Source organism: Carcharhinus amblyrhynchos, chromosome 1 (genome assembly GCF_965287045.1).
Source record: "Carcharhinus amblyrhynchos chromosome 1, sCarAmb.v2.hapA, whole genome shotgun sequence".
NCBI lineage: Eukaryota > Metazoa > Chordata > Chondrichthyes > Carcharhiniformes > Carcharhinidae > Carcharhinus > Carcharhinus amblyrhynchos.
This window is the reverse complement of record NC_137324.1, coordinates 37244927-37272772: the sequence shown is the minus strand read 5'-3', so window position 1 is coordinate 37272772 and position 27846 is coordinate 37244927. Positions and strand designations below refer to the sequence as shown.

Here is a 27846-nt window from a genome sequence, read left to right as displayed (position 1 = left end):
CAACTTGGTAGAATTTGGATTTCATTGCAGGGTTCAGGTGGCAAACAGAATTTTTTGTTTTCTGATGGGAATATGAAATTGTGGTTCTTCATGAAGTTTTGCACTACCTGACAAAGTCGAATTCTGAAATAACATCTTCCTTCAGTTTTCAGAGGGCGTAGAGTTAGGTGGCTATCGCTGGTGATATGATCATTTTGACAATGCTCGTTAACACTGCCTGCCACTTTTTCTCTTGTTTAAATCGAGCTGCATACGTGCTATTGTTGCTCAAAGACATTGCGATAAATCATGCGGTACACAGTAGCCTGATTTCCACAGAGAATGCTGCTAGAATTGGCTAAGGGAAAATCTATTGGTTCCTGCACCTGCCTTTAAGTTACTGAACCCTGAAATTACCAATAGTAATTAATAATCATTTTATGCCTGAAAAATTAAGATTGATTTTTTACAGAAGGTACATGAAAAATTATATTTTTTAAGCCAAAAGACAGGGTCAACTTTTACACAAGTATATACTGTATATATTCTTGCTTTAGACCCCTCAAATCAGTGGTAACAATTCTGTACTACTTACTCTGTTCCATCTCTTCATAATTTTACCCACTTACATCAAATGGCCCTTTAACATCCTAGGTTAGATTGGAAACATTCCTAATGTTTCCACTCTTTCATCATATTTGTATTTCCTCACAGCTGCAGCCTTGTATATCTTCATTGCCTTTCCTATAGCGTGTAACCCAAAACCGGACATATTACTTACGAAGGTTTTAAATAGGTTCGTTATTACATTAGAACTTTTATATTCTATACCTCTTGCCACAAAACTTAGTATCGCAATAGCTGCAGAATTTTACATATATTAGCATTGTCAGTGTTTTTTTTAAATGACCATTTCTGCTTTTAGTGCCTTGTGAACTTGAACCCCAAACTCCCTTTGCTGTTCCAGATCACTGTATTTCCCATTGGAAGTATAATGCTGATTTTAAACAAACAAAATGTGTTACCTTATTAAATTTGATGAGCCATTCCAAATCTTACGAATATTGCTTTGCAATTTCATTTGGTCCTCAGAACTATCTACTATACCAGGCAAATTTTAGGCCATTCAGCCCCTCAAACCTGCTCCACCATTCAATACAATCAAGATTGATCTTCTGCCTCAACTCCAGTCGCTCTCCTGCTCTCCATATCCCTGGCCTCCCTGAGACACCAAAAATCTATTTATTCCAGCTTTGAATATGCTGAACAATGGAACATCCACAACTCTCTTAGATAAAATAATTCCAAAGATTACAACTATTTGAGCAAAGAAATTTCTCTGCATCTCAGTCCTAAATGATTGGTCCTTTATCCAGAGAATCTGTCCATATTTCTCAATGTCATCCCAGTATCAATCCTGTCAAGCCGCTTCCAAATTTTGTAGGTTTCAATGAAATCACCTCTCGTTTCTCCAAACTCTAGACAGTGCAGGCCAATTCAACCACTCTCTCATCACAGGACAGCCCCCTCATCCACTTGCCAATCTAGTGAACATTTGCTGTACCAGCTTCAAGGGAAATGTACCCATCTATAGTTATGTAGACTAAAACTGCACAGTTCTCTAGGTGTGATCTCACCAAAGCCCTAAATAACTAGCAAGAACTTCTTGCTCTCTCTTGCCTTCCTAATTGCTTGTTGTATCTATATGCTAACTTGTTTTCTTTGTACGAGTACAAACAAGTCTCTCTGAAAAATAACATCTAAAACTTTCACACGATTTTAAAAAGTATTCTGCTGCTCTATTTTTACTACCAAAGTGAATCATCTCACATTATATTCCGTCTACCAACTTGTTGCCCTCTCACTTAAAACAGGCTGCAAAACGATATAGACAGGTTATGTGCACCTCAGAGCATATTCCCAACAAGTTTTATACCCACAACAAACATTGCCTATATTATTGTAAGTCCCTTCATTTAGGTTATTAATATACATTGTATTAAGATAATTTCAATGCATATTGTTAAGACGTCCTTCATAATAGATTTCAATAATTTTCCAATGACTGACAACAAGCTAACTGGCCTCTACCTCCTTGTTTTATTTCACCCTCCATTCTCGAATCCACAAAATTGGCAGAATCACAGTCAGAACATCCATGCTCTCTGCAGCTAGTCCTTTTAGAATTCTAAGATGTAGGCCATCAGATCCTGGGGAATGGTCATCTCTTAAGTTTATCGAACATCGCTCTCTGCTGACTTTAAATATATTAAATTTCTCACTCATAATAGTCCTTGCTTACAAGAGCATACAAACAAGGAGTAGGAGTGGGCCATTCAGCTCCTCAAGCCTGCTCCACCATTTAATAGCATCACGACTGATCTAATAGTAACCTAAAATCCTCTGGACGGCATTTTCCGAAAAACGACTAAATGTCATTTCAGCGAAAAAATTAGTGCAATCAGCACCACGATTGTCTGATGTGAATTGGATTACAATTACCCCACACAATGCACTACAAGAACCCCCCACTTAAACACGCTGGTATGGAGTCCCCAGGTGTGTGACTTGCCCAAACTGGCTCGTAAGGAGGAGCTGCATTTAAACACTCCCTCTGCACTCAAAGCCAGTCAAACCAGGAAGATGGCAGCACAGACAGCAGCTTCACGCTTCATGGTGGCAGAACTCGCAAGACTTCTGGACACAGTGGAGGAGAGGCAGGGCCACTCTATACCCCAGAGTGGGTACATGACCCAGAAGCAGGGAAACAAATGCAGCCTGGGATGCGGTGGCTGCAGCGGTCAGTGCCAGCGGACTGACACTGAGCACTGCCATGCAATGCCGCAAGAAAATGAATGATCTCATTCGAGCTGCAAGAGTGGGCATCATTTGCCACATCTTGGCATCATAAAAACATAAGAACTAGGAGCGGGAGTAGGCCATCTGGCCCCTCGAGCCTGCTCCGCCATTCAATAAGATCACAGCTGATCTTTTTGTGGACTCAGCACCACTTACCCACCCTGCTCACCGAAACCCTTGATTGCTTTACTGTTCAAAAATTTATCTATCCTTGATTCAAAACATTCAATGAGATAGCCTCAGCTGCTTCGCCAGGCAGGTAATTCCAGATTCACAACCCTTTGGATGAAGAGGATCCTCCTGAACTCAGTCCTAAATCTGCTCTCCCATATTTTAAAGGCCACGTGCGCCAGTTCTAGTTTCACCTGCCAGTGGTAACGACCTCCCTGCTTCTATCTTATCTATTCCCTTCATTATCTTTTATGTTTCTACAGGATCTCCCTTATTCTTCTGAATTTCAATGAGTATAGTTCCCGACTACTCAGTGTCTCCTCATAAGCCAATTCTCTCAACTATGGAATCAACCTGGTGCATCTCCTCTGCACCCCGTCCAGTGCCAGTATATCCTTTCTCGAGCAAGACCACCTGTCACACGTGGAATGTTCACATTAATCCAGTCCGACAGCCCCCCAGCATCTTCCTCAATTCCCTTTGGTACTCCTCATCACAACCCCTTCCAAGCCGTAAATGCCCGTTAAGCTAGCTTGTGCTACAGAAGGATCCACAGAATCTTCATCCATATCACTAGTCTCAGGTGAGTTCTGATCTGTCCAGACACTTGTCCCTTCCTTGCACTAAACCAACATTTACTTATACTCTCCTTTTATATATTTGTAAAAGTTTACCATCAGTATTCCTGGGTAGTTTACTCTTGTTGTATTTTTGACATTTTTAATCAACCTTTTGGGTACCCACTATTGGTTTCAAAAAGTCTCCCAATTCTCAAGGTGATTACTATTCTTCACAACATAATAAAGTTCTTCTTTTAATTTTTTTAATGTTTGTTTTTTAATTAAGTGTATTACTTTTTGAAAATCTTGAATTCTGTAAATATTTCCCTCTATTTACCATAATATCTTTTTGGTCTATTTCCCAATAAACCTTGGTCAGCTCTTCCCTCATAATACGTAGCCGGCTTTGTTTATACACAAGATTATTGTTTTGGGCTCCAATATGCCACCCTCAAACACAAATTCAACGATATTAAGATAAATTTGCCACTGCACTCAACAGCTACCTTACACCTGAGGATCTTATATTATAAACATTATTAATTAACTGCCTTACTCCATAACAGAAAATCAAAAATAGCTTCATCCATACTCAATTTTACCATGTATTTATTATGCCAGGAAACGGTTGCAAAAGCATTCAACAAACTCATCTTGCCAATTTGATTGGGAGATTAAAGTCCCCCGTGTTTATTACCTTACCTTTGCTACAAGTTCCAATTATTTCAAAGCAACAAAGCAAACACTTAACACTACAGCTAATAATTACTCATGTCATAAATTCAGTTCAACTTTAGCCCGCAAGAATTCTCTTATACATTACAAGGATATTGAGGATTCATTCACTTTCCTGAGGCCAAAACAAAAGTACGTCACAGTCCTTAGGAAGTCACTTTGATTTCTCCATGGTATTCCAGCTATTCTCCAAGATAAGTTTATGGAGATCCTTTCACGAGCTTTGTAGCTAAGCTGCCCTCCAACTGTAATTTCCTATCTTGCAACTGTGGATGCCTCAGATACCAACTGCGTTCTCACAGCTACCCAAGCTAATGCTAACTATGCTGTCTGCTTCCTGCCCCAAGGTTGCATGGACCATTGTAGTTATTTTCCATCCAACTGCAAACTATACAAATCATCTAGCTGCGTTTTCTTTTCCTGACATCCAAATTGAGCATGAGCCGGTCCCACATCCCACAGGGTGAACAATAATATTTTAAGAACATAAGAACATAAGAAATAGGAGCAGGAGTAGGCCATCTAGCCCTTCGAGCCTGCCCCGCCATTCAATAAGATCATGGCTGATCTGTTGTGGCTCAGTTCCACTTTCCCGCCCTCTCCCCATAACCCTTAATCCCCTCTCTTATCAAGAACCCATCAACCCGCTTCTTAAAAATATTTAGCGAGGCAGCCTCCACCACTTCAATGGGCAGAGAATTCCAGAGATTCACCACCCTTTGAGTGAAGAAGTTCCTCCTCAACTCCGTTCTAAACCGCCTCCCCTTTATCTTGAGGCTGTGCCCCCTAGTCCTACTGTCTTTTTTGAGCGGGAAGAGTCTCTCCACCTCTATCCTATCCATCCCATTCATCATCTTATACGTCTCAATGAGATCTCCCCTCATTCTTCTAAACTCTAACGAGTACAAGCCTAGTTTATTCAGCCTCTCCTCATAGCTCAATCCCCTCAACTCCGGTATCAGCCTAGTAAACCTCCTCTGCACTCCCTCCAGGGCCAAAATATCCTTGCGCAGGTGCGGCGCCCAAAACTGCACACAGTACTCCAGCTGCGGCCTCACCAATGCCCTATACAGCTGCAGCAAGACCTCCCTACTTTTATATTCAATCCCCCTCGCTATGAAGGCCAGCATCCCATTCGCCTTCCTGACCACCTGCTGCACCTATTTTCTCTATTAAAGTGCAAGCCTGCCCAATAATCATCACTGATTAGCTCCCTTAATCTAGCAAGATGCAGTCCACACCAAAAACAGCAACTTCCTGCTTTCTAAGCGAACACCCAAATCACTGCACTAAAGAATCTTCTAGTCCCACAGCCATCTCAATTACAATGTAGCATGCTTTGGAATGTCTACAATGTCTTCAAACATTAATCGTATTTACCTTCAACACAAATGTTTGATGCAGCAACACATAAATCATTTACATGACTAATGGTTGAATGATACTTTGTCCAGAATTTCTGACTCTTGTCAAGGAATTCCATTGCTGACCAACTCTCTTCTCATCAAGAAGTACATCCATAATTTAAAACTTCTATCGAACAGATTCAACAACACTCAAGAAGCTGAAACCATCCAGAATTAAGAATACTGCCTAACTGACATCACATCAAACATGCATTCCCTACAGCACAAATGCACAATAGCAGCAACTCATCAAGCCTCCTTCAACAGCACCTTCCAAATCTGTGACCTCTACCATCGAGGGCCAAGAGCAGCAGGTGCATGGGAATACCATCACCTGGAAGTTTCCCTTGAAGTCACACATCATCCTGACTTGGAACTGGATTCACCATTCCTTCAATGTTGATGGATCAACACCCAGGAACTCCTTCTTAACACCATGGTGGGTGTACCTACATCACATTGAGGTTCAAGATTTACGGGAAATGGGCTCACTGCCATCTTTTCAAGGGCAATTAGGAATGGGCATTAATTGCTGGCCCAGACAGTGTCACCCACATTCTGTGAAAGAATAAATTAATAAAAATGCGGGTGACCACAGCGCCACAATACAGAAAGATATTCAGGTGGCAGGAATAAGGAGGAATGCGGTAGTAGTAGGAGACAATGGGGAAAGTATCTCCAGCAGAGTAGAAACGGTACTCTGCATTCTGGGTTGTGTTCTCTATCTATTGCCAAGGTCAAATACATATTTGTATTTGTCTGGGAAAGAGCTGGGAGTGCAAGGGGTAGAATCCAGTTGTGGTCCAGGTTGGAATCAAAGATGTAGGTAACATGAGGGATGAGAATCTACCAGGGCAGTCTGAGGAGCTAGGGAGTTGGGGAAAGCAGGAGCGATTCTGGTGCGACAGGCTCCAAGTAAACCACCCTGAGACCAGTGTTTTGTTGTATAATGCTTTAACTGAAAGGGCATGGCAAGGGTCAGCTATTGGTGAGTTCAAGTGAAGGAAAAATCCAAAAGATAAAAAAATCAAAGCCACAGAGCAGTGTTACATGTTGGGTAAGGTAAGCACACTGCAATAAGATATTTTCTGGTAACATTGCTCCTCTCCATTTTCCTGCCTAATTCCCCAAAGCACTAATACAGTCAAACCAGGAAATAATTGTAAAAAGTAGATTAAAAGCCACCTATTAGTAGTTGTACCACTGTAACAGGCAATTATTTAAGGTTATTCATGAAGGACCACCTTCTCAACTTTGCTCCTCGCCTGAGGCGTGGTGATCCCCAGGTTAAATCACCACTTGAACAAGCTGCCAGAGGTACTAGTAGAGACAGGTACAATTTTATCTTTTAAAAAGCGTTTAGATAGTTACATAGGTACAATGGGTATAGAGGGATATGGGCCAAATGTGGGCAACTGGGATTAGCTTAGGGGTTTTAAAAAAAGGTGGCAAGGACAAGTTGGGTCAAAGGGCCTGTTTCCATGGTGTAAACTTCTATGACTCTATGACTTGTCAGCTCTCCCTCACAAAGGGAAGGGAAGCCTATGGTCAGCTGGGACTATGACAACTTTACCTCTAATCAAGAAATATGAGGTGCTTATAACAAAGGCTCAGCCTTTTGGCTAAGATCAAGTGTAGTATTGACATGCTGTGCTTGGTTGAAGTCATTAGGTTACATTTCAGCTTCAATTGAAGCAATTTTTAAAAAGGGGCATCTCAGCCTTTCGGCTAAGATGCAAATGAGATCAAGCCTTGGAGGAGGAGGAGCTATATCTACTCCAATCAGCTTGGATCATGTAGATCAAGCCCAAGACAGGAGGTGAGAGTCCTGTCTTATCAGCTTGGATTGGGAATGTCTCAACTTGTTCAGACTCTGAGTTGAACTTGATTGGACTGAATTGGAATAAAAACAAAAAAAGAAACAAAGGCAATGTTACAACCATAAAAAGGACAAATAGAAATCGGCGAAAGTAATGTGGGGGACAAGCTTACTGAATGCATTCGAGAACGTTTAGAGCGGTATAGACTCAAAGGGAAAAGGCTAAATTTGTATCCCATTCTATGTAACTAAACAGGGTTAATTCATAATCTTTTAGTAAAGGGTTTACAAAAAACAGTGATCATAATGATAGTTTAGCACAATTTAAGAGAACATAATAGAAGTAGCTCCATTCCATCCCTCAAGCCTGCTCTGTCATTGAATAAGATCATAGAGTCAGAGGTTTACAGCATGGAAACAGGCTCTTCAGCCCAACTTGTCCATTTGTCCCTTTCTTTAAGCCACTAAGCTAGTCCCAACTGTCCGCTTTTGCCCATAAGCCTCTACACCCATCTTACCCAGTTTTTTTTTTAATTCATTTGTGGGACATGAGCGTCACTGGCTGGCCAGTATTTATCGTCCATCCCTAGTTGCCCTTGAAAAGGTGAGTGAGCTGCCTTCTTGAATCATTGCAGTCCGTGTTCTGTGGGTTGACCCACAATGCTGTAAGGGAGGGAATTCCAGGATTTTGGCCCAGTGACTGTAAGGACGGCAATATTTCCAAGTCAGGATGGTGAGTGGCTTGGAGGGGAACTTGCAGGTGGTGGTGTTCCCATTGATCTGCTGCCCTTGTTCTTCTAGATGGAAATGGTCATGGGTTTGGATGGTGCTTTGTAAGAATCGTTGGTGAATTGCTGCAGTGCATCGTGTAGATAGTGCACACTGCTGCTACTGAGTGTCAGTGGTGGAGGGATCGAATGATGTGATGTCAATCAAGCTGACTGCTTTGTCCTGGATGGCGTCAAGTTTCTCGTGTTGTTGGAACTGCACCCATTCAGGCAAGTGGGGAGTATCCCATCACACTCCTATTTGTGCCTTGTAGATGGTGAATGGGCGTTAAGGAGTCAGGAGATGAGTTACTCGCCACAATATTCCTAGCCTCTGACCTGCTCTTGTAGACAAAATTGTACCTGCCTCTACTACTATCTCTGGCAGCTTGTTCCAGACACACCACCCTCTGTGGAAAAAAAATACCCCTCTGGACCCTTTTGTATCTCTCCCCTCTCACCTTAAAACCCATGTCCTCTAGTTTTAGACTCTCCTACCTTTGGGAAAAGATTTTGACTATCTAGCTGATCTATGCTCCTCATTAATGGCTGATTTGATTGTGACATTAACTCCATTTTCCTGTCCATTTCCAATGATGCTTGACTCTCTTGTAGATCAAAAATCTGCCGAGGAGTCCCCCTGAATTTATTTAATTATCCAGCCTGCATTGTGCTCTGGGTAGAGATATCCAAAGTTTGGTGGCCCTTTGAAATAGAATAACCCTTGTCATCTCTGTCTTAAATGGAAGACCTCATATTCTGAATCGTGGCTCCTCGCTCCAGATGCCCCTATGAGGACAAATATCCTCTCAGTATTTACCTGGTCAAACCCTCTCAGGATCTTACATGTTTCAATAAAATCACCTCTTATTCTTCTAAATGCCAATGAGTGCAGACCCTAATGAACATTCTCTGATATGTTCTTCAGTAAGGAGATCAAAACTGCAAGTCTCCTATGAGATCATTAATTAATTCTGTCACATTACACATGAACCAGTCAAAAATAGTCTCTTGCCTTCTTGGTTCCAGAACATATTGTTCTAAGAAACTCTCTGGAATAAATTCTGGGAACTCATCTTGTGAGCAAGTGTGAAGCTATTCACTTTGGTAGGAAAAACAGAAAGGCACAGTATTTCTTAAACGGCAAGAGGTTGGCAAGTGCTGATATCCAACGGGCCCCGATTGTCCTTGCACGAGTCATGAAAATAGCACACAAATATAGCACGCAATTAAGAAAGCAAACAGTGTGTTGGCTTTCATCACAAGGGGATTCAAGTACAAGTGCAAAGAGTATTGTGCAGTTTTGGCTTCCTTATCTAAGGAAGTATATACTTTTCATGGAGGAAGTGCAAGGAAGTTCATCAGGTCAATCTCTGGGTGTTGTGTATGTGATGTCTGTCTCTTTAAGACAGTACAGTAGAAGTCAGTCACCTGATCTGAGGGAGCAATGGGAACTGAGAGCGAGTGATCACACCAGAGAGAGAGAGAGCGCGACAGTCCTCTCTCAGGAACTGCTTCTGGAACCATGTTGTAAGCATGCAGAACTGGGGCTCTGCATCTTGGTGCTGCATAAACCTTCTGAACCTAAGTTTCTCTTAATAAATACCTTTTGTTCCCAACGAAAACTCAAATCTCTTGATGATGCCATAACAGCCACAACATAACACTGGGATGGCAGGATTATTTGAGGAGGAGAGATAGAGGAAACTGGGCCTGTATTCTCTAGTTTCAAAAAATGTGAGGTGACCTCATTGAAATTTACAAAATTCTGAGAGGGCATGATAGGGTAGATGATATGAAATGTTTTTTCCTGACTCGTGAGTCTAGAATCAGAGAGCTCAATCTCAGAATAACAGAAAGGCTTTTAGGATTGATTAGTGAAGGAATTTCTTCAGTCAGAGGGGGATGAATCTTTTGAATTCTCTAACCCAGGGGAGTATGGAAGTTCAATCACTGAGCATGTTCAAGACAGAAATCAATATATTTCAATATACTGATCAAGGGATTTTAGAATAGTGCAGGAAAGTGACATTGAAGTAGATGATCAGCCATGATCGAATAAAATGGATGAGCAGGCTTACACCTGCTTCTAAGTTCCTATTGCCAATTTGATTTTTCCAATCTACATGACAATTAATGTCATCCACAATTATTTCAGCGCCTTCCTCACAAGCTCATATCATTTCTTGGTTTACACTCTGTCTTACAATATAGCTACTTTTCAGGGGTCTATAAACTACTCTCTTTTGTCACTGGAATTCTACTGCCGCACCTACCATAAGAATTGGAGGAGGTGAGGGGCAGACAATGGGAAAAGCCACTGACCTCAGATGGGTTTTTTCCGGTCTCGGGGTGAGGCCATAAAATCCCGTCCTTTATTTCTACAACATAGACTTCTGAACCAAGATCATTTGTCACTAATGACCTAATCTCATTCTTCACTAATAGAGTTTCCCCACCTCATTTTTCTACCAGAAACGTCAAATATCCTTGAATATCCAGTTCTCAGTCTTGGTCACCTTGCAACCACAGCTCTGTAATGGCAACACATTTATTTAAATTTATGTTATCAATTAATCCATCTTATTATTGATGCCACATGATTCTGATAAACAGCCTTTATTTAACATTTATTCCATCTCTAACCCTATTTGTTGCTGAATTCTTAGGTTTATACTCCGTGCCTTCCTGTCACCTTCTGATCATCATTATCCATAATGCTACTCTGCACTATTGCCTTTTCCTTTCCTGATCATTTATCAAATTTCCCATCACATGAACCCTCCTGCCCACTTAAAATCCTCTGTCCAAACTGGTTCCAGTGAGATTTGTGAAGATTGCCCCAAGAGCATTACAGCTCGGTCTTTCCCCAGTGCTGCTGTCAGTGCCCCATGAATCAAAAGCCATTTCTTTCACAACTATCTTTGAAACACATATCCAACTTCCTGATCTAACTTACCCTATGTCAATTAGTTCATGGTTTAGGTAGTAATTCAGAGATCATTACCTTTATCATTCTGATTTTTAATTTAGTCCCTCACTGTTCATACTCATTAAAATCTACTCATATTAGTGGTCCTCATCTGTATTAGAACAATTAAGTTCTTCCCCTCCCACTTAACATTCCTCTCCAATCCCAGAATGCCACCCCAATTCTGAGATGAGACAAGTAACACAGCCTATGTAACAGACTCTCTACTGCAGAGTGTTCGCCTGTTTCCACATGCCACAACTGCAACACATCTCCTGCTCTGCCATTTTCTATTATGTTTAATTTCAGTAATCAGAATCTCAAGTTTAGAAATATCACCCAACAATTATGCATAGTTAAGTAATTTAACTAGCTAAGCAAAAACTGTAATACATAGCTTGCATCTCCCTCAAACAAGTTTGAACTATTGTCCCAGTTCAGAGAGAAAAATAAATCTTAAAACTCACCAGCCAATTGCCTACCTGTTTACTTAGTTACTGCCTCTGGACTGGAACTCTCAGGTCTCACTGTCTTCTATTCCCTCTCTCAAACTAATCTGTTCTCTTCCCTCCCTGAACCAATTTTCCTCAGACACCAAATTCAGTACTAGCAGCACTCTGTCAAGCTGGACTCCATACTACCTACTTCATGCATTAGCAAAATCTCCTGTATTTATACCAGTTAAGATTCCAGAGACCAAAATCAGGCCTGCTTTCTAGGGAACAAGTTCTAATTAATCACCCAATTAACTAACTGTGCAACTGCTGCTTGCAAGTAGTTTATTTACCACAAGCTAACTGCAATTTGACATCCAAGTTAAATTAAATGCTAAGTGCAAAATTGACTAGATTTTAGAAAAGGATCAATACTTAATACTCCCTCTTTCACTAAATTTCAAAGTTAAGCAAGTACTCTATCCAGCAGTACTCCAGCAACAGAGCTTAAGGTGAGAGGCAGCAGGTTTAGGGGTAATGTGGGGAAAAGCTTTTTTACTCAGAGTGATGACAGTCTGGAATGTGCTACCTGGGAGGCTGATAGAGGCAGGTTGCCTCACATCCTTTTAAAAGTATCTGGACGAGTACTTAGCATATCATAACATTCAGGACTATGGGCCAAGTGCTGATAAATGGGATAAATGGGAAGGTCAGGTGTTTCTCACATGTCAGTACAGACTCAAAGGGCCTCTTTTGCAGTGAAATTCTATAATTCTATGAGAGTTACATACATGAGTACAAAACTAGAGCACTGAATGTAAAGCTGATTACACATCAAAGATGAATTGGCTAAAGTAGATTGGGAAATTAGATTAAAAAGGTACAACAGATGAGCAATGGCAAACAGTTAAAGATATGAATAATTCTTAATTTATATTGCATATTTATTATTTGATCAGCCAGTTGAATTTTTGCAATATCTTAAGAGCCCACAAATTACTGAAAGATGTCTAGATTATTCAGTTAATATTAGTCACAAGGCTTACATTAACAATGCAATGAAGTTACTGTGAAATTCCCCTAGTCGTTACACTCTGGCATCTGTTTGGGCCACTGCACCTAACCAGCACGTCTGTTGCCAACTACTGCTGGACGGAGTACTTGCTTAACTTGGAAATTTGGCGAATGAGGGGATGTTAAGTGTTGATCCCTTTCTAAAATCTGGTCAACTTTGCACTTAGCATTTAATTTAACTTGGATGTTAAATTGTAGTTAGCTTGTGGGAGGAAACCAGAGCACCTGGAGGAAACCCACACAGACACAGGGAAAATGTGCAAACTCCACGTAGACAGTGACTCAAGCCAGGAATTGAACCTGGGTCCCTGGCACTGTTAGGCAGCAGTGTTAACCATTGTGCCAACAAATTTGACAACTTGTGATAAACACTAATCAACCATTTTTGGCCATCTTTGGTACAAAAAGCAATAAGAGAAAGAGGTGCAAAAAGGGAAAGGGGAAAAGTAGAAACAAGATGGAAGAAAGAAAGAGAGGAATGAAAGTTGGGAAGAAGAAAGATTAAATTGAGTGTCATCTGGGGTTGAAAGTTATATGGGCAGCACAGTGGCACAGTACCGGTCTCACAATTCCAGGGACCCGGGGTCAATTCCAGAGTTTGCATGTTCCCTGTGCCTGCGTGGGTTTCCTCAACATGTGCCAATGTCCTCCGACAGTCCAAAGATGTGCAAGGTTAGGTAGATTGGCCATGGTGTATTGCCCCTTAGTGTCCCAAGATGTGTGGATTAGCAGCATAAATACATGGGGTTACAGGGATAGCGCCTGGGTAAGCTGCTCTATCAAAAGGTTGGTGCCGACTTGCAGGGCCACATGGCCTCCTTCTGCACTGCACGGTGCCATGATTCTAATGATTTCAGTGTTAAGTACAGTAATTCTGAAATGGCCTAGCAAATTGCTCAGTTGAGAAGTAATTAGAGATGGGAACCAATGCTGCCCTTTCCAGTGATGCCCATATCTCATGAAAGAATTAATAAAAACTTTTGCATGCAGGGATGTGAGCCCTCCAGTTATAGCTCAACAGGAATCAACCAATTAACCATATCAAAATCAAATTCAAGTTAAATTATTTTAACTTAAGGAATGGATGCCTAATCTTTATAAGTTCAAAAGGCAGAAAACACTGAATATTTATGCTTATAACAGTATGAATAGAATTCCTTTTTTTCAGATTTCCAGCATCTGTAGTATTTTGTTATTTGAACTGAATTCCTTCGGAGTAAGTCCTCTCTCCCAGACTGTGGATCATCGCACAAGTGTGGCTACACCTTCTCTTTGTACATCATGGTTATATTCAGATGAAAATGAACTTACCCTAAAGTTATTTTATAAATTAGAAAGGAAAAATGAATTTCCCATATGCACTCGATGGATAGTCAATGTAAAAATCGAGCCTAGATTTCTAACCAAAAAAATCCTTCATTTTTCATTTACTCCTTGGAGAACTTAACTGTCAACTTTCCGAGGCCACTGTGCTGTGACTCAGCCCATTGCCCAACTCTGTATACAGAGTAAAACCAGTAAGAAGTCTCACAACACCAGGTTAAAGCCCAACAGGTTTATCTGGTAGCAAATGCCACTAGCTTTCAGGGCTTTTCCCCTTCATCAGGTGAGTCACTGTGTTTACCCCAGTCCAACGCTGGCATCTCCTCATACAGAGTAAAACAGCAGAGACCAAAACTTGAAGCAGGTGTTTGAGAATTGAATAGAATCCTAGAACCCGTACAGTGCAGAAGGAGGGCATTTGGCCCATCAAGCCCACACCAACAACAATCCCACCCAGACCCGAGCTCTGTAACCCCACATATTCATCCTGCTAATCCCCAGAAACACAGAGGAGCAATTACCATGGCCAATCAACCTAACCTGCACATCTTTGCAGTGTGGGAGGAAACCAGAACACCTGGAGGCAACACATGCAGACATGAGGAGAATATACAAACTCCACACAGACAGTGACCCAAGGCCGAATTGATCCTGGGTCCTGAGCATCGTGCGCAGCTCTGCTAACCACTGTGCCAACATGCCACCCTGAATAAATGAATAAAACCTGACATTTTCCAACTTTAAATGGGAAACGATTTGCATCAGAAAATTGTGTGTCATTTTCTAGAATTGTTTTCATCAACATAGAATTTCAAACTGACGTGTGTAATTATCATATGTCATATGATAATTATACTTAGTGGGAATTTAAAAAAAAAACAAAATCAGTCCAAAACAACTGCTGATGCTGTGACAGCAGATTAGAGTCCATTGAATGTTCTAGATCACAAGCTACAAAGCAATCAAATTGGATTCAGCATTCAAGCTCAAAACCTACACATTAAACATTGTAAAACATTCTTACTTATTACCTACTGAAAAAAGTATCATCTTAAAACTGTTTCACAAAGAATTTTCTTGGATTTGAGAAATCCTGCTATACTACAGTCAACAAAATGATTGTCCATATCTTAGATTTATACTGTAATTTTCAGCCATAATCTAGTGAATGGTGACAAAGTCCTAAGGAGCTAAATGCCTCCTCCTGATCCAATTTCCTACTGTATCTTTGACCTTTGACATTTGGGAATATCTAAACAGGGCAGTGATTAAGGCTGTAAACAAAAACTCCAAGTACCTTTTATGATGGGGGTAGGCATTTTAAAACCGTAGTATTGAGAGTCTCCACTTCAGGGCTGTTTGCAGCATGTCCTTTTGCTAACCTTTCCCATCGAGAGGAAGTGAGCCAGTGGCCACTCATTCTGTTGTGAATATCCCACTGGGTATCTACCAAGTATTTAGACATCATGTTCTATTATAGTCTTCACTTGTGGAGGATGTTTGGCTGGGAATCAGACACTTTATTTTGACTAAAACGCAAGGTTGCTACTACTAAACCAAAGGTTCACTTCCATGCAAAATAGCAGTGAGCTAATAAAGTTGTTACCAAAAGTTAAAAAAAATTATCAGAACCAAAATAAACACATTAGTTTAATTAAAAACACACAGGAAAGAGAAAAGCTTCTGTGATACAATTACAGTACAGGCAGTCCTCAACTTTACAACATTTAAGTTACGACAAACAGGTGTTTATGTTTGCAAATTGGTGCCTAGTTCCAACTTTCTGATGTTACTTTTGACCTCTTGACGCCATGTCAGTGGTGATCTTACAATGCAAGATTATTGGTAACCTCACCATGTCAGATTAGTGGCACCAATATTGTACACATGCATCAACGTTCAGTTGCTGTCCGACACACTTTTCCAATACAATATTTGCTACCTTAGTTTTTCCCAAGTCTTTATGACATAGGCCAGAATTTTCCAGCCGTTCTCGCTGGTGGCGAACCCCTGCCACAGGATTCCCAGCGGCAGGGAATGCATAGAACAGCAAACCTCAAATGAAAGAGGTAGGATCTCTGGCAGGCCGCTCCATGAAACATGCCATCAGGGCAAGCAGAAAATGCCATCCACTGCGTTTCAGACAAATAAATTCTTTAATCTATTTATTTCTGTAATTAACATGTTGCAATCAAAGTGGAAATTACATCCTGATTGATTTGTGTCTCTACTCTGTTAATGTCACACAGGCAATCAATGAAACACTTTCAGTTAAAAGTTTAGTTATTAGTCACAAGTAAGGCTTACATTAACACGCAATGAAGTTACTGTGAAATTCCCCTAGTCGCCACGCTCTGTTCGGGTCAATGCACCTAACCAGCACGTCTTTCAGACTGTGGGAGGAAACCCACACAGACACAGGCAGATTGTGCAAATTCCACACAGATAGTGACCCAAACCAGGAATCAAATCCAGGTCCCTGGTGCTGTGATGCAACAGTGCTAACCACTGTGCTGCCCATAACTGGTGCATCCTCACTGTTGCCTCCACTTGGGGAACGTATTGAACTTTTACATAATCTACTACAAGGTCAAGAGAGACGGGTTAACTTATAAAAAGGGCAAGTAGGCATTGGCTTTCTTTAAGGCATTGAATGATGTGGTATGCAATTTATTATTCAAATCTCACTAATGTTGCCTTGAAGAACAACAAAATATATATTAAGAAACATTTCACATTTTTGATCCCATTTTGTATATTCTGTTTTCCATCTTGTGACATCTGAACAACTTTTGTTGAATTAAGTGGCACGGTAGCACAGTGATTAGCATTGCTGCTTCACAGCTCCAGGAATATGGGTTAGATTCTGGGCTCGGGTCACTGTCTGTGTGGAGTTTGCACATTCTCCTCACGTCTGCAAGGATTTCCTCTGAGTGTGCCGGTTTCCCCTCAGTCCAAAAGATGTGTGGGTTAAGTTGATTGGCCATACTAAAATTGCCCCTTAGTGTTCTGAGTGCGTAGGTTAGAGGAATTAGCAGATAAAATACGTAGGGATATGGGGGTAAGGCCCGAGTGGAATTATGGTCGGTGCAGACTTGATGGACCGAATGGCCTCTTTCTGCACTGTAGGGTTCTATGATCTATGATACCATAGTATAAAATTAGAATGATGCATATAAAATTAAAATAATGCATAAAATTTCATTTTTGTCCCTTAAAGCCATAGAAATGATACTGCAGAGAAGAGGCCATTTGGCCAATCTTGTCCATGCTGGCCCAAAGGCACACAGATGCCCTTTCTAATCCCATCTTCCTGCACATGGCCCATAGCCTTGAAGGTGCATATCCAGGTTTTTTTTTAAGTGAGTTTAGGATCTCTGCTTCTACAACCAAGTAAGAAGTCTTACTTGTTCAATGCTGGCATCTCCATATCTACAACCAACTCAAGCAACAAATTCCAGATACCCACCACCCTCTGTGTAAAGAAGTTCAACAGCAAAAATACTGAAGCAAGGATGCAGTTACCAAGTGGAAAAAGACAGTCTTATTAATGGTCCAGATATCTGGTACGAAGCTCATTTTGGGATTAAACATTTGATTTATTATTGTCAAATGTATTAGCATAAAGTGAAAAGTATTGTTTCTTGCACGCTAAACAAAGGATACCATTCATAGAGAAGGAAACAAGAGATTGCAGAATGTAGTGTTACTGTCATAACTAAGGTGTAGAGAAAGATCAATTTAATGCAAGGTAGGTCCATTCAAAAGTTTGACAGCAGCAGGGGAGAAGTTGTTCTTGTGCCAGTTGGTACATGACACCTCAGACCTTTGTATTTTTTTCCCAATGGAAGACAGAATGTCCAGGGTGAGTGGGGTCCTTAATTATGCTGGCTGTTTTGACAAGGCAGTGGGCAGTACAGACAGAATCAATGGATGGGAGACTGACTTGCCATAAATGAAAGGTTGCAAAACATCTGGTTCAGCCTAAGACAGGATGTCAGAAAATTAATCAGACAATTTAGAAAGAGGAGGAAGAAATGAGGAGAGATGGAAGTGAGGTATAGCTGGACATTCTCAGCATACATAAGGGAACCGAGCTGGAGTAACTTTTATAATGACACAAGTCCTTTAGTTTCTACCCAACTCCATCCTAAGCTGCACGTCATCAAGAGAGAGGATTAATACTTATTTACAAATTTCTAATGTTGTATTTTCTGGGAGCTAGATATACACAATGGTATGGAACGCGCTACCGAGTAGGGTGGTGGAGGCAGGAACGTTGGACTCGTTTAAGGTTCAGTTAGACAGACACGAGTGAAACGAGGATGGAGGGTTATAGTAGGGGCTATTAAATAAGGTCAGAACCTCGGGAGACACCGGAAATGCAGACTTGTAAGTTAACGTTTTTGTCTTTTTATTTCGCAGGTGGAGGTCCACCTCGTTGTCAAACGAGGGGCATGCACACAGTGGGTCGTGCATGGGCTGCTCTTGGAGGTTCCGGGAGTGGCCTAGTACTTCGTGTCGGTGTGTGTGCTTGATCCTGGACCGGTAGATGGGCACCGCAACAGCTCGGTGACTAGCACTGCTGGCTGTGCAGATACATGGATTTGGGCCTGTGTCTGTGGGAGTTTGTGCATTCTCCCTGTGGTTGCGTGGGTTTCCTCCGGGCGCTCCGGTTTCCTCCCACACCCCAAAGATGTGCTCTTAGGCTGATTGGTGTACCAAATTGACACTATTCTCCCCTGAATCTGGCTAAATTAGGGGTTCCATTCGTAGACACGCAGGGTAGAATAGGTGTAGGGTGATGCGGCGGCACGGGCTCGTTGGGCCGAAGGGCCTGTTTCCCGTGCTGGGTTGTTCTTAGTTCACAATATAGGTCAAGAGAAAAATGTCAATTTATCTCTACCCTCTTTCCTCACCATGCCCCACTAAGCATTTCAACTCAGGTCAAAAATTTTGCAAAGAAGGAATCAAACTTCTATTGCCTACTTCTGTAGCGCTTTCTTTTGGTGTTAGAATCATAAAAAAACTACAGCACAAACAGGTCCTTCAGCCCACAAGTTGCACCAATCATATCTCTACCTACTAGGCTTACCTATAACCCTCAATCCTATTAAGTCCATGTACTCATCCAGAAGTCTCTTAAAAAACCCTAACGAATTTGCCTCCACCACTACCGACAGCAGTCGATTCCACTCACCCACCACCCTCTGAGTGAAAAACCTACCCCTGACATCTCCTCTGTACTTACTCTCCAGCACCTTAAACCTGTGTCCTCTTGTGGCAGCCATTTCAGCCTTGGGGAACAGCCTCTCAACATCTCATACACCTCTATCAGGTCCCCTCTCATCCTTCGTCTCTCAAAGGAGAAAAGACCAAGCTCTCTCAACCTATCCTCATAAGGCATGCCACCCAATCCAGGTAACATCCTCATAAATCTCACAGAACATAGAACATAGAACATTACAGCGCAGAACAGGCCCTTCGGCCCACGATGTTGCGCCGACCAGTTTTATAAAAAAAAACACTGACCCACTAATCTAAACCCCTTTTCGTCCATAAACCTATCCACAAATCTCTTAAACGCCCCCAAACTAGGCGCATTTACAACCGCAGCAGGCAGGGCATTCCAATCCCTCACCATCTCCTCTGCATCCTTTCAATGGCTTCCACATCTTTCCTGTAATGAGGCGACCAGAACTCCAAGCAGGGTCTGACACAGCTGCAGCATTATCTCCCGACTCCTAAACTCAATTCCTCAATTGATGAAGGCCAGTACACCATACGCCTTCTTAACCACATCCTCTGCCTGCAAAGCCAATTTGAGAGTTCCAATACATGGAGTGCATTGGTTACACAAACTGTGGAATTGTGAGGAATAAGCTCTAAGAATACACACAAAATATAGCATTTTACATAAGAATAAGAGCTGGCTTGGGTTAGAATTATTAGATTATAACAGTCGCAAGCAACACAAGCTGTGAGAAGCACACCTTGGGAATAATTTGAAGGCTTTAGACAACTTGTATAAAAGATTGGAGAACTGATGCTGATCTCCTTACAGGAGGTTGAGAAGAAATTTGCTAGTAATGTAAAAAAAATCATGCCTAGGCTGTACAGAGAGTTGTTTCCACTGATGGTTGGATGAAGAACCAGAGGGCATTGATTTAAGGCAACTGGTAGAGAAGATCATGAGCAAAACTTAAATATACACTGAGTGTCTGGACTTAGAATGCACTGCCTCAGAGTGTAGTGGGGAAGCTGAATCAAAGTCATCAAAAGTAAATTGGATAAGCACCTGAAGAGAAAAAAAAACTGTAGTGCTATGGAGAAAGGGTAAGTAAGCTGGACTAATAGAGCTATTCTTGCAGACAGATTGCAAAGATTGACAAAGAAGTTGATAAAGAAGGGTAGGAGAAACTATGAAGCTGGGCTAGCGCTTAATATAAAAAAGGATAGCAAGAGTTTTTATAAATATATAAAAAGGAAGAGGCTGGCTAGGGTGAACGTTGGTCCCTTAGAGGATGAGAAGGGGGACTTAGTGATAGGAGATGGGGATATGGCTAAGGTCTTGAATAACTTTTTTGTTTCTGTCTTCACGGAGGAGGACGTGAATAATTTGCCGGGTGTTAGAGATGGAAAGGTGGTAGGACTGGTGGGTCTTAATGACATTACTATTACTAGAGAGGTAGTGCTCGACAGACTGGAGGGGCTGATTGTGGACAAGTCCCCAGGACCGGATGGAATGCATCCGAGGGTTCTGAAAGAAATGGCGGAGGTGATAGTGGATGCCTTGGTGGTTATTTTCCAGACGTTGCTGGATTCCGGGGAAGTGCTGGAAGATTGGAAAACGGCTAATGTTACGCTGTTGTTTAAGAAGGGTGCCAGGCAAAAGGCAGGGAATTATAGGCCGGTTAGTTTAACGTCTGTTGTAGGTAGAATGTTAGAATCCGTCATCAAGGAGGAAATAGCGAGGCATCTTGAGAGGAATTGCTTGATAGAGCAGACGCAGCACGGTTTCGTTAAAGGGAAGTTGTGTCTGACAAATTTACTGGAGTTCTATGAGGATGTGTCTAGGGCGGTGGATAGAGGAGAGCCAGTGGATGTGGTCTTTCTTGATTTTCAGAAGGCACTTGACAAGGTACCTCACAAGAGGTTATTGCAGAAGGTCAGGGGACATGGAGTTGGGGGTAGGGTGTTAGCGTGGATAGAGGATCGGTTGTCAAATAGGAGGCAGAGAGTGGGGGTCAATTCGGGTTGGCGGATGGTGACTAGTGGAGTGCCCCAGGGGTCAGTGCTGGCGCCTCAGCTATTTACCATTTATATAGATGATCTGGAGGAGGGAACTGAGTGTAGGGTGTCGAAATTTGCTGATGACACCAAGATTGGTGGAACGGCAAATTGTGCGGAGGGTGTGGAGAGTCTGCAGAAGGATCTAGATAGGCTGGGCGAATGGGCCAGGAAATGGCAAATGGAATTTAATGTTGGCAAGTGTGAGGTGGTCCACTTTGGTAGGAATAATGGTAGGAAGGACTATTACTTACGTGGCGAAAAACTGCAGCAGGCGACGGTGCAGAGGGACCTCGGGGTCCTTGTGCATGAGTCACAAAAACCCAGCTTGCAGGTGCAGCAGGTGGTCAGGAAGGCTAATGGGATGCTGGCCTTCATAGCGAGGGGGATTGAATATAAAAGTAGGGAGGTCTTGCTGCGGCTGTATAGGGCATTGGTGAGGCCGCAGCTGGAGTACTGTGTGCAGTTTTGGGCGCCGTACTTACGCAAGGATATTTTGGCCTTGGAGGGAGTGCAGAGGAGGTTTACTAGGCTGATGCCAGAGTTGAGGGGGTTGAGCTATGAGGAGAGGCTGAATAAACTAGGCTTGTACTCGTTAGAGTTTAGAAGAATGAGGGGAGATCTCATTGAGACATATAAGATGATGACTGGGATCGATAGGATAGAGGTGGAGAGACTCTTCCCGCTTAGAAAGGATAGTAGGACTAGGGGGCACAGCCTCAAGATAAAGGGGGGGCGGTTTAGAACAGAGTTGAGGAGGAACTTCTTCAAAGGGTGGTGAATCTCTGGAATTCTCTGCCCGTTGAAGTGGCGGAGGCTACCTCGCTAAATATTTTTAAGACACGGGTTGATGGGTTTTTGATAAGAGAGGGGATTAAGGGTTATGGGGAGAGGGCGGGAATGTGGAACTGAGCCACGACAGATCAGCCATGATCTTATTGAATGGCGGGGCAGGCTCGAAGGGCTAGTTGGCCTACTCCTGCTCCTATTTCTTATGTTCTTAGGTTCAAAGGCATGGTGGATTAAATGCCCTTCCATTCCAATAAAGCATGAGCGATTACTCAAGAGTTTCTACATTTTCTAACAATATTTTGAGTGTGTCTTCTCCTCCTGAACCAAAAATCAAATAATTAAACTAAATCATTAAATTCTCAACTGACATTATACATCGTAAATGTTACTCCGTTCTTATAACACCTTGTGTACCAAAGAGTTTGCCAATTTACATCAAGGAAATAGGATGCTTTAATGTTAGAGGTAACATTAAAAGTATCCTTATGAAATTAAATATATTCAAACAGATTTATCACCCCGGTGAATCTTCTGTGCACATTCTCAATTCAAGTGAAACATTGAATTCTTACAAATCATTGCCTTTAAATTTAGTCACATACGCAAGTTAAAAAAAGACCTCGTCGTTGACCATTTCCACATTTAAAAGTTTAATGCAATTCCAATTAATTCTGCCGAAATGTACTATGCAGAGAGAACACTGGAAAGTTCTGTCTATCAGTGATAGGAGATCTAATAATTATCTCATTAAATCTTAGCAGTACTCTGATGTAGAATAGTCCTAAGATTAAACAGTAGATACAACTTACTTTTTCTAAAAATATAAAAAGATTAAACAATAATAGTTAGCTCTATGTCTCTACAGAAACTAAAGGTGCACATGATTGCCTATTAGCACGGGAGAACATGGAGCAGGTAAAATAATCAACATATTTTCACCTTCTAACTGACTACTGAGAACTGTCCATTCACATATGCAACCCACTTCCAAGCTGGCACATAATGAAGCAAAAAAGGTCCAAGTAGAACAGAAGTTAAACGTGGCCAATTTGATCCCATGAGTAGAAATTGGCCACCAGCAACTCTACAAATCAAATTGTTAAAAAAGAACTCCTGCGTTTTCTTCCTATTTCAGTATTTTTTGGAATTTTTTGCTTTAATATCAGGACTAAGCTTATAACAACAAATTGAGAAATAGAAGAATTAGCACAATGCACGTGGAAATCTGTGATAGTCCTTGAGGGTCCAAAATGCCACTAGGCTTTGCAGCACCAGATGTTTGTATGCACTGATTAGCATGTCATTTCTATTGCTGCATCTATAAAATATTACATTTTGTGTATGCCTACATGTCCTCTTAAGTCACCGTTAATTGCTTCATCTGTATTATGCTTACCTATCATAAAAAGTTCCCCTCTTTACATTTCCAAGAAAAGGCTGGTGCAGTTTGCCTGAATGTTATGAATGTTGTCTAGTGCTAGGTTAATTTTGATGCTGTGAATGTTCTACAGGATTTCTTCCATTATTCAAAACAAAAACCTCTCTAGATATCCTCATTTATTTGCTGGCCATTGATCAGGACCTCACCTGGAATAACATATATAAAAGTTAGCAATAAATCCTTAGGGTAACTAGTGTTTTTTTCCTTAAGAAAGCAGTCCACCTATTATAATTATCATTTGTGTCTTTGGATTCCAATTTCTTCCTTTTTAATGGAACATTTGATCTGTAGCACTCACTTGAATATCTGACTTCATTTTAATGGAACTTTTACAGAAATCGTATTTGCTCCACTACTCGCTCTCAATTTTAATTGTTTTTTGATTTCATTTCATTAAACACCACATCTAACCTCAGAACCTTTTTTTTAAAAAAGTGTTGGTGCCTGCTAAGCTGACGCATACAAGGACTTTGATCACTGACAATAATACAGTGAAAACAGTAAAAGTTCCATTACTAGAATAATGCATTTAATACAAGATAAATACAGGTGAGGAAGGCGATTGTCACTTATCCAGCCAGGGAAAACCTCTCACTGCCCACCTCCCAAAGAAGGCATTAGACTCAATCCAGGGTTTTTGTATCTATTATTTATTCAGAAGAGTTCAGAAGATTATATACAGTTCACTATGTTAAGAATGTCCTGAAATTGCTCCCAATTTTGCCATCTATCACAGCAAATTTGGATGAAAGGTCAGGTTATAAAGTCTTTGTTCATAACCCAATCATCTGAACTTTTTTAAAATATACATTCATGGGACATGGGCATCGCTGGCAGGCCAGCATTTATTGCCCATCCCTAATTGTTTGAGGGCAGTTAAGAGTCAACCACATTGCTGTGGCTCTGGAGTCACATGTAGGCCAGACCAGGTAAGCACAGTAGATTTCCTTCCCTAAAGGACATTAGAGAAACAGATGGGTTTTTCCAACAATCAACAATGGTTTCATGGTCATCTGTAGATTCTTAATTCTAGATTAATTTTATTGAATTTAAATTCCACCATCTGCCATGGCAGGATTTGAACCAGGTCTGGATTGATAGTTTAGCAATAATACTGCAACTCCTCCCTATAACCAAAGGTCACTTTCACCCACTATCCTTTATGATCAGAAGTACTCTCTGCCCCTCCTCTCGGGCAGAGTTTGAATTCCTAATTTTCTGTTCCATTAGTAAAATGATCGATGTAAACTTACTTTTATCCCAGCGATGATATATCAATCTAATTAATGTTTTAATTAAAAAGCAGGAAGTATTTCCTCTTAGGTGTTAATATATGGTTTTGTGGGTGCCAACGTAATAGAAACTGGCATTCACACCAAAGACCTAATAAATGGGATATGCACTAGATAAAATAGCACTAGATGTTAACAAATTCAAAAAGTTCACATAATCAATATTAAAACTGACAAGCACAGACGATCCTTTTCTTGTTACTGTGATATTAGCAAAATCTGACAGTTTCCTGACCAAAAGCAGTTGATCGATTTGGTGAAATCTAGATGAGAATTTTATCATTAGAAACATACTACCAGGAGAGCACAAATAGTAAATCAAAAGTGCTGCTACATCATTTTATAGAGGTAAACTAATCTGTTTACAGTATAAACAGAATAAAACAAGATTTACAAAAACCAGCAATTCAGTGATTCAAACAACTTCGTTTACTAAACAAGATAATATTTGGTGATAAATGTAATTGTATATATTGTCCCACACACTAGCACGAGTATGACTATTAGTCATCCGACAATATCTAGCTGGACACTCCATACAAAATTGGTTGACAGCAGCTAATACATTCAATAACAAGAAATAGGACACAATCACAATATGTAGCAAGAGTTGCATTTATATTGCACCTTAGTACGTTCTTCAAAATGCTTCATAATGACAATCTGAGCACAGCAACAGAATAAATAAACGCAGTAACTATTTTGTTTGCAGCAGGATTCTATAAAATCAACAACGAATAACCAATTATTCTATTTTTATTAATATTGCTTCAGAGAAGAAGACCAGTCAGAATAACAGAAAACTCTCTGCGCCTCACACTACTGAACTGAACCATCTTGATTAAATGTCAAACGCAAAGGATGGCATCTTGAACAAAACCGCACACCCTGATTTTAAGCTTTGGGGTAGCATAGTGGTTAGCACTATGCTCCAGGGACCTGGATTTGATTCCCAGCTTGGATCACTGTCCGTGTGGAGTTTGCACGTCCTCCTCATGTCTGCATGGGTTTCCTCCAGGTGCTCCAGTTTCTTCCCACAGTCCAACATCGTGTGGGTTAGGTGGATTGGCTATGATAAATTGCTCCTTCGGGTTAGGGGGACTAGCTAGGGTAAATGCATGGAGCTACTGGGATAGGGCCTCGATGGAACTGTGGTCAGTGCAGACAAATGGCCTTCCTCTGCTCTGTAGGGATGATTCTATTCTGAAATTTAAGAACATAACCCCCTGGTTTGGAGTTTGATCTAATTAAACTGCCACTCCAGCACAAAGAAGACAACAATACACTTTGATGTTTTAATATCTGCCACTGACCACTAGTAACATGGAACCCCAATCCAGTATATGTAAGGAAATCAAGGATGGGCGATCCAGTTTCCTTTCATCCCATTTCTTATGTAGAACGTGCAGAAATAAGCCAAAGTACTCTGTCATGTGCTGATCTTGATTATTAATGTGTATATAGGCAGCTTAAAACACATTTCATGCAAGTTTTTGTTAGGATGATTGCTATTCTCTGATGCTTTCCAAGGATAAAAACATTTCAGTAGACAATAGCACAATGCTATGACATTGTTACTAATTCTCCACATAGAAGTGAACGATCAGCTACATTACTATCATTAAACAGCTGCCAAATGTTCTGGTTTCAGCATCATCTCTGCTGGAAGATTTACAGGTATTGAATGCTGAATTTTGAAGGTGCGGCAAAAGGTAATTTTTCACCAAGACACTGACTACCTTCCAAAACATCGGAGAGCAAGATCCAGCTCGGGCACTGAAAGGCACCAGCTGCAAGCACGATAGGATTTCGGTACCAGGGTGTGTCAAGCCATGTCACCTCACCTTACATGGGTGCGGTGCAACTGAAGAGAAACTGACACTGCTTGTGCTGAATAACCATGCAAGAAAGAGATCCACAATTAACCCATGCCCTTTGGGCAATCGGGCAAACGCTCACGGCAGGTGCCTTGCACCTCCTGCAAAAAAATCACGATCAGATGATATATCTTGTCAGATAAGAAATTGGATTTAATCTGGACTTTCCTAGCACCCGATCATCCTGCATTATAAATTTTCACAACGTGACAACATTAGGTCCTTAAAGCAGGGAAATGATAGGGTTTCCCGGACACTATGCTTCCTGAAGTGGTTTCCCCCTCCCCCCCCCCCCCCCCCGCTCTGACAGCACTGCAATGGATAAAAGGTGGGGTGACACTTGCAAATTAATGAGTGTTTGACAATCACACCCCACTGTTTTCCAAGGGGAGTTTTATTTACTGAGCCCTCTCAGCTCGAATAATTCGAGATAGATAATTAGGTATGTGTCTCTAACCGATACATATGCGTTTCTATCCGACGCTGTGTGTCGGTTATAATCGGATCAGCTCCAACCTGTCACCCTCACACTCTATGGGGGGGGGGGGGGGAGGGAGTAGCCCCTACCCCTTCTACAACAACAACAACACCCGGTCCATAGCAACCCGGCCCTTCCAACACAGCCCTACCGCTCTCCGCTTTCCTCCCCCAAAGCGTTACTGAAGACGAGCAGCGGCTGATGGCGCTGGCGACGGCACGGATTCACTGGAGTTCCCCCGCATGCGGGCCCGATGTTCAGCCCTCCTCCTCCGCTCTGGCTGTGGCTAACAACCAACGGCTCGGCCTCAGCCCCCAGCGCCCGCTCCGACTCCACACTGAGTGTGAGTGGCTGCCCTCAGGCGCTAAGCCACTACCGCCGCCTGCCCCACTCCACCATTGGCTGTCACAGTGCCGACTGTTGCGACGGCACAATGGATCGCCCCGCCCCCCCCACCACCCGGCGCACGGGGACACGCTGATTGTGACGTCAACGCGTTCCCACGCCCCCTCCTCCTCCGCACCAGGCGCTACTTGAAACGCGCATGCTCGTTCCCTCCACTCCTTCCCACCATGTCC

General features: G+C 41.8%; 1 protein-coding gene across 7 annotated transcripts in view; it reads right to left on the bottom strand.

Moving 5' to 3' along the window:
* Nucleotides 1-27631, bottom strand: part of LOC145356518 (putative E3 ubiquitin-protein ligase HERC1) — a 296484-nt gene extending 268853 nt beyond the window's left edge. For all 7 annotated transcript variants that reach the window (XM_080209293.1, XM_080209754.1, XM_080209365.1 and 4 more), the window contains exon 1: nt 27420-27631. The gene's annotated coding sequence lies outside the window, so the exon portion shown is untranslated. The remainder of the gene's footprint in view (nt 1-27419) is intronic.
* Nucleotides 27632-27846: the final 215 nt, after the last annotated feature.